Here is a 7,276-nt window from a genome sequence, read left to right on the forward strand (position 1 = left end):
CTGAGCCCCTGGAGGCACCCAGTGTAGACAGACCACCCAGCCGTGACAGTGCCCCCTGGGGTTGGACGCAGGACACATGGGGCAGGGCACACCACACACGTCTGGGTTGGTTTTCCTGATTTTTGTTTGTCTTTCTTTTTGTTTTTTCACAAAAACATTAAGGCAGAGGTCACGCATGATCCAAAATAGGCATTAAGCTATTTCCCTAATATTTTAGCTTTAAATTAATTATTCAATGATTCAATTTTCCTTTTTGCCATGAACTAATATCCAGAAAAATACTCGTTCTCATTGCATTTTTAACATGACATTGGAATTCCTTCAAACATGCTAGTCACTACATGTTGCAGGTGAATTTTTACCAAAGTATTTCCCTTTACACTGAGTGATCTACATGACAGTCTATTCAATTTTATTCTAATTTGCCTATTGCTGGTTACGCATGTTGCTGATGTTTCTGCTNAAATAAATAAATAAATAAAACAAAGGGACGTTGCATGATGCACCAAACTCCCTTGCATGGTGTCCCTCAGGTCCTGTCTCCTCTGTGGCTGCAACGCCTCAGGCTGTGGTAGACATTCCCATAGTGTGTTTCTTCTTTGGGACCACTTCCTCAGGATCTGAAATGATGGGCTGCAGGGGACCTGTCTACTTCTGGATCCAGAAACACAGTCAGTGCCCTCACTGGGCAGATTTACAGGGTGTTGGAAGTTGTCGTCTTAACAGACGTTTCTCGGGCTCCTCCTGGGGCTGGCATCTGCGCCTGGACAGGGGACCCAAGACGAGAAGCTGGCCCTTGAGGGGTCCTGTCTCTCACTGTCCCCGCAGCTGGGAAACCCCAGGAGGAAAGGGGCACAGGCACCAGCCTTGGGGCTGCCCCGTCTGGCTCTGTGAGGGCCTGGCAGGGGAAACCAAGGCAGGTAAACCGGCCATTGTTTTCTCAGGAGGAAATAGGCTGGCGCAATGTCGCGCGGCTGCTGGTGATCGCCACGGACGATGGCTTCCACTTTGCAGGGGACAGGAAGCTGGATGCCATCCTGACCCCCAACGATGGCCGTTGCCACCTGGAGGACAACATGTACAAAAGCAGCAACGAATTCGTGAGTGCCCCCCACCCAGGAGTACCCCGAGGTGCCACCCTGGCAGGACACGGGGCAGAACCCATGAAGAGGGGATGCGCTGACCCCCAACGATGGCCGTTGCCACCTGGAGGACAACATGTACAAAAGCAGCAACGAATTTGTGAGTGCCCCCCACCCAGGAGTACCCCGAGGTGCCACCCTGGCAGGACACGGGGCAGAACCCATGAAGAGGGGATGCGGCTGTGGTCCAGGCCATTTACAGCCCTGCGGCTGGGAGGGGAGGAGAGCAGGAGTGCAGGGTCACCCACGGATCACCTGGCCAGAGCCTGGGGCACCTCCTTCCAACCTAAATGACACATTCAGGAAGAAACTTCCAGAAGCCCTGAGGGCAGTGTCAGATCTCTGGAGAGGGATCGTGTAGGCAGCCAGGCTGAGCCTGGCACCTCACCCCCATCAGACATGACAGAACCCTGCAGACACATTCTCCCATCCACACTACCCCGCACCCCAGGCCCAGGCAGTGGCAGGTGGCAGGGGCACTCCTGCTCTGGGTCTGTAATAGGGTCAGGTGTAGTGACTGCCCCTCCCACCCCCAGCTGCAACCTGGCCTCCCCAGACACTCACCACGGGCTCAGGGTCCCCACCCTTGCATACCCACCAGACCCCTAACACCCATTTCCTCTCTGGGGCTCTGTGCTGCCCCTGTGGGCCCCTCCTCCCATGTGGGCCCCTTTTCTGCCACCAGCGCTGGGGCTGGGAGGGGAGCCACAGGAACCACTGAGGAAAAGGTGGCCAGAGAGGCGGGAAGGGGGCCACGACTCACCTGGAATTAGTTAGGACGAGCTTGCTGTGTGAGATTCCCTCCCTGAGTGGTGGCACTTCAGTGGCACTATGGGGAGGGCAGGAATTCTCTGCTCCTCACGTGCAACCACAGGCCTAAGGCCAGCACCTTCCATGGGGTGTGTCCTGGCTGTCATGACTTGATGCCCTTGCGTCCTGAAATCATAAACTCTGGGTACTGCAAAGGATTTTAGGGATGGTGCAACTCAGGGTCCTCCACCGGGAGCCCACAGATTCTGGGGGTGTTGGTGGGTAGAATTCGGGGTCCAGGAACTTGGCAGGAAAAGAGTGACCTGTTATGTACATGAGCCTCTGTCCAAAATCAAGGGTCATGAAAGTACGAAAGTAGGTGCCACCGTGGCAGGAGATTCTGCCCCAGCAGAAATCCAATGCATCTACCTAGCATGGACACCTCAAAATGCCATTCACAGGTGTGGACTTTGAAAGTCCAGAAGTGGTCACTTGCCACTGGATTCCCTTGTCGATGCGTCAGTCAGAAGCACCTCACAGTATGCAGTATTTTCTCTGCTGTATTTCAGCATCGGTGGTTTCCCTCGCGACTTTCTCATGTCACACATGTGTGTGCTGTGTGCAGAGAAGGGCACCTTCAGCAGTGCAGGAAGGGCTGAGCCAAGCTGAGCTGTCGCCGTGCCTGCAGGGTCCTGGGCAGTTGCTTTGCAGGTGGGAGGGCTTGACCCTGGCCTCAGGGTCTGCTGACTGGTGTCTCCTCCCTCCAGAACTACCCATTGGTCGGCCAGCTGGCGCACAAACTGGCTGAAAGCAACATCCAGCCCATCTTCACAGTGACCAAGAGGATGGTGAAAACCTACGAGGTAAGTGGTGTTGAGGTCTTGAGCAACACGGTGGGACCCACCATCTCAGCAGAAGGGTAACAAAACCCAGCGCTGCCACAGGCCCGAGCTCTGCTTCTGCATGTGCGGTGTGCGGGCAGCCAGGCTGGCTCCTGGCCACGGTTTTCTGTGGTCAAGGAGCCTGGGCTTCCTTTTAGGTGACATGACATTTACATGTGGATACAAGAAAGCATTTCCCCCATCCTTGAAATCCAGTGCTATTAGCAGCACGTGTCTTGGTGTCAGTGGTGACAGTCCACTTTTCCTGAAACACAGCTGTGACTTGCTGGGCCAGCTGAGGACTAATGGGTGGTGCTGGCCCCTCACAGCTGCCCCCCCCACTGAGCTGGCAACCAGGAGGCTGAGGTCAGGAGAGGCGGAGCCGTCTGCCCATGGACATGCGTGATGGACATCAGAGTCAGGGCTCAAAGCCCAGGCTGCAGGACCCAGAGCACCAGCAACTGAGCTTCAGTCTTTGACCCGTCCACGATGACGGTGGCGGAAGTGAGGTGGGAGGTGACAGGTGACAGGACCTCAAGGAGGTGGCCTCCAGAGATGGCCTCACCAGGGCTTGGGGACAAGCCATGAATAAAAGCCTCTACTAGTAGAAGCCAAAACCTAAACCAACCAGCCTGGGCTTTGAAATAGCCGCCCCCATCCCGCCTGCGAAGGAAGTAGCCCACCTGCCTGTACCCTGTGCTCCAAATCCCAACCCTGCCACCTGCTGTGCCTTGGGGCACCGGCCTCCCTGAGCCTCAGTTTCGGTGGGCAGGGGGCAGTCCAGGCAACAGGTAGCGTGTATGGACAGCACACGCCAGACCCTCCTCAGCATGTGTTCCCGGACCAGGTGGAGAGCAGGTTCCACAGGACGGGACGTGGAAGAGCCGAGCCTCCCTGAGCCAGGGCCGGGTCCTCGGCTGGGACGAATGGGAGTGGGCAGTGGAGGCCAGGAAGGTGGTGGCCAGGCTGTGACAGTCCTTGTGAGCTCTGGTGAGGGTACTGGACTCCATTCGGGAGTCATGGAGGGGTCCGGGGCAGGGAAGTGGCCTGGCCATCAGCTCTGCACTCCTGGGAGATGAAATGATTCTCGTAGGATCTTCCGTGAAACGCGTCCTGACCCCTGCAGTGCGCTAAGGCGGGTGCGGGGGAGGCCGGCCGAGGCCCATCTGCCTCATGGGATGCTCCGGCCTGCCCACTGGGGACGCCGCTGGGCCAGCTGGACTGGCCGGTCAGAGCCGACCGTCACAGTGTCGTGTAACGCAGGCTTCACTAAATCAGACGGTTCATACTCATTAGAATGCTCAGCACTCACCACGCCCTGGTGGCTTCACCACGTCCTGCTGCCATCTGTACCCTTGGGGCTGTCTCCGACTGTGGTGCTCCAGGGTGAGACACTGTCTCTCGGTGATGTTACCAGCTTGAACTCACACCGCAGGGATGAGCAAACGCTACACCTCAGGCTTTTTCTTCCGAGAGCCATTAGACATTCACCAGCACGTCGCTGACCACGTGCCCTCGTAACTAAGTAAAAAACAAATCGTGTTGAGGACTGTCAGAGCCATTTTACAAATGCCGACGTCTGCTGAGTGCTATAAACCTGGTGGACGCGGAGCCTCCCGTGGCACTGGGTTCCAGCTGAGCCATGCGGGGTCTTCTCACCCACAGAAACTCACCGAGATCATCCCCAAGTCAGCCGTCGGGCAGCTGTCGGAGGATTCCAGCAAAGTGGTCCAGCTCATCAAGAACGCCTACAACGTGAGTCTCCCTTGGCTGCCCGGCTGGGGCGGGCCCACAGGGGTGGCCTGGGCTGGACCCTACGGGGTGTCCAGCAAACCTGCCCCTCACCTCTGCTGTAGGTCAACACAAGGGTGATCTACAGGGGAGAGCTCTGCCTGGAAGAGGCAGTCATAGCCTCCTGCAGCCCCTTCAGGGACCACCCTCAGGGCTTCCGGACCCACTGGCCTGGCCACTGCCCACAAGGCATGGCACATGCCGCCCCAGGCCGCCACCTCATTCCAGGCCCTCTTCATTCCAGGCTCTTCTCTGCTGGTCTCCATGGAGAAGGGGGGGTGGACTGCTGGGAGCAGAGGATGCACCCAGGGTGGGAGAGGGCCCAGAAATCACCACGGTGGACTTGGCGCTACGAAGACACCTTGGGGTGGGGTGTCTTGCATATCAGCTCCCCCACCTATCCTGGGCAAGCCCAGGAGAGGCCCTCATCCCTCTCCTACCCCTGGCAGAAGGACCCAGGGCCGCTCCCTCTGGGGGCCCAGGGTCCTAGTGGGCACAGGTGGCACCAGGCACCAGCAGATCCCCAACTGTTATGGAAATCCATCCATGAGTGAGAGACGTTCCCAAAGTCCTGATCTGTGATTCTTCTGGGCCGAACGTTCTGGTGGCTTGACAAGCTGGGTCATCGAAAACCTCTTGTCATTGAGTTAAATCAGAGCCGTTTGCTTCTCGTAGCCTCTTATGAGCCCAAACCCCCAAAGCAGGCCCTCCTGTGCTCAGCTGCTGCCTGTTGGTGTTTCTGTATGGAAATCCATCCATGAGTGAGAGACGTTCCCAAAGTCCTGATCTGTGATTCTTCTGGGCTGAACGTTCTGGTGGCTTGACAAGCTGGGTCATCGAAAACCTCTTGTCATTGAGTTAAATCAGAGCCGTTTGCTTCTCGTAGCCTCTTGTGAGCCCAAACCCCCAAAGCAGGCCCTCCTGTGCTCAGCTGCTGCCTGTTGGTGTTTCTGTCCTTACATGGATGACAGGATGTACGATCACACCAACAAGCTGGCTCACTCACCTGATGTCACTGTCTCTCCCTAGGTCTCCTATCTCTGTCTGTCTCTGTCTTTCTTTCTTCCTCTTATTTCTCTCTGTCTCCCTCTCTCTCTGTCTGTATTGCTGTCCCTCTGTCTCTGTCTCTCTCCATCTTTCTCTGTCTCTGCCCCTCTGTCTCTGTGTGTGTCTGTCTCTCTCTCCGTCCTTCTCTGTCTCTCTGTCTCTCTCTGTATCTGTCTTTATTTCCATTTCTTTCTGTTTCATCCTTCTCAGTCTCTGTCTCTCTCCATCTTTCTCTGTTGTTCTGTCTCTATCTTTTTCTGTATCTCTCTGTCCCTCTCTCTCTCTCTCTCTCTGTGTCCATCTTTCTCTGCTGTTCTGTCTCTGTGTCTGTCTCTACCTCTCCGTCTTTTTCTGTATCTCTGTCTCTGCTCCTCTGTCTCTCTGTCTTTCTCTTTATCTCTGTCTCTCTTGATCTCTCTCTGTCTCTCTGTCTGTCTCTGTATCTCTTTATTTCCATTTCTTTCTGTTTCATCCTTCTCAGTCTCTGTCTCTCTCCATCTTTCCCTGTACTTCTGTCTGTCTCTCTCTCTGTCTCTGTCTTTCTCTGTCTCCCTGTCTCTCTCCATCCGCAGTATATCTATCTGTATCTCTCTGTCCCTCTGACTCTGTTTCTCTCTGTCTGTCTCTGTCTCGTCCCTCTCAGTCTCTGTCTCCTCTCTCTGTCTCCATCTCCCCCATCACTTGAACGATTCACTCAGCTCCTGCCCTGAGCTGGGCACTGGGGTCAGGATGGGGAGCAGTTCCAGCCCCTTTCCCGTGGGGCGTACGCCCTGTCGTCTGTATTGGCCTTGCATCTGGCCTGTCTGGAGGAAGGACAGTGGCTGCCCACCCACCATCCTGCACCTTCGGTGCGTGCATGTCACTAAGGGATGTTGGGGGCGGAAGGGGGATGAGAGAGGGAGCCAGGTGCACACCGCTGGCCAGGCAGGGGATGGCAGAACAAGCTAAGACCCGTCTCCCCGCAGAAACTGTCCTCCAGCGTCTTCCTGGACCACAGCGCCCTCCCGGACACCCTGAGAGTCACCTATGACTCCTTCTGCAGCAACGGGGTGCGGCACATGGGCCAGTCCCGCGGGGACTGCAATGGCGTGCAGATCAACGTCCCGGTGAGCCTGCTGGGCCCCGGTGACCCTGGAGGAGGGTGTGGCAGGCCGGAGAGGCTCATGGATGCCCGGCAGCCAGTTCTTCCCTCTAACGTCCTCCCGCCGAGGCCGTGCTGGCAGAGGACGCAGGGAGGGCACCCAGGGTGTCACACTTTCCAACAACAGAAGCACCCTGAGCCCCTGGAGGCACCCAGTGTAGACAGACCACCCAGCCGTGACAGTGCCCCCTGGGGGTGGACGCAGGACACATGGGGCAGGGCACACCACACACGTCTGGGTTGGTTTTCCTGATTTTTGTTTTTTCACAAAAACATTAAGGCAGAGGTCACGCATGATCCAAAATAGGCATTAAGCTATTTCCCTAATATTTTAGTTTTAAATTAATTATTCAATGATTCAATTTTCCTTTTTGCCATGAACTAATATCCAGAAAAATACTCGTTCTCATTGCATTTTTAACACGACATTGGAATTCCTTCAAACATGCTAGTCACTACATGCTGCAGGTGAATTTTTACCAAAGTATTTCCCTTTACACTGAGTGATCTACATGACAGTCTAT

General features: G+C 55.7%; 1 pseudogene; it reads left to right on the forward strand.

Annotated features, from left to right (window-relative positions):
* Positions 1–944: 944 nt before the first annotated feature.
* LOC103610504 overlaps positions 945–7,276 on the forward strand; it is a 16,799-nt pseudogene continuing 10,467 nt past the window's right edge.

The sequence above is a fragment of the Galeopterus variegatus genome, unplaced genomic scaffold (assembly GCF_000696425.1).
Source record: "Galeopterus variegatus unplaced genomic scaffold, G_variegatus-3.0.2 Scaffold11245, whole genome shotgun sequence".
Classification (NCBI taxonomy): domain Eukaryota; kingdom Metazoa; phylum Chordata; class Mammalia; order Dermoptera; family Cynocephalidae; genus Galeopterus; species Galeopterus variegatus.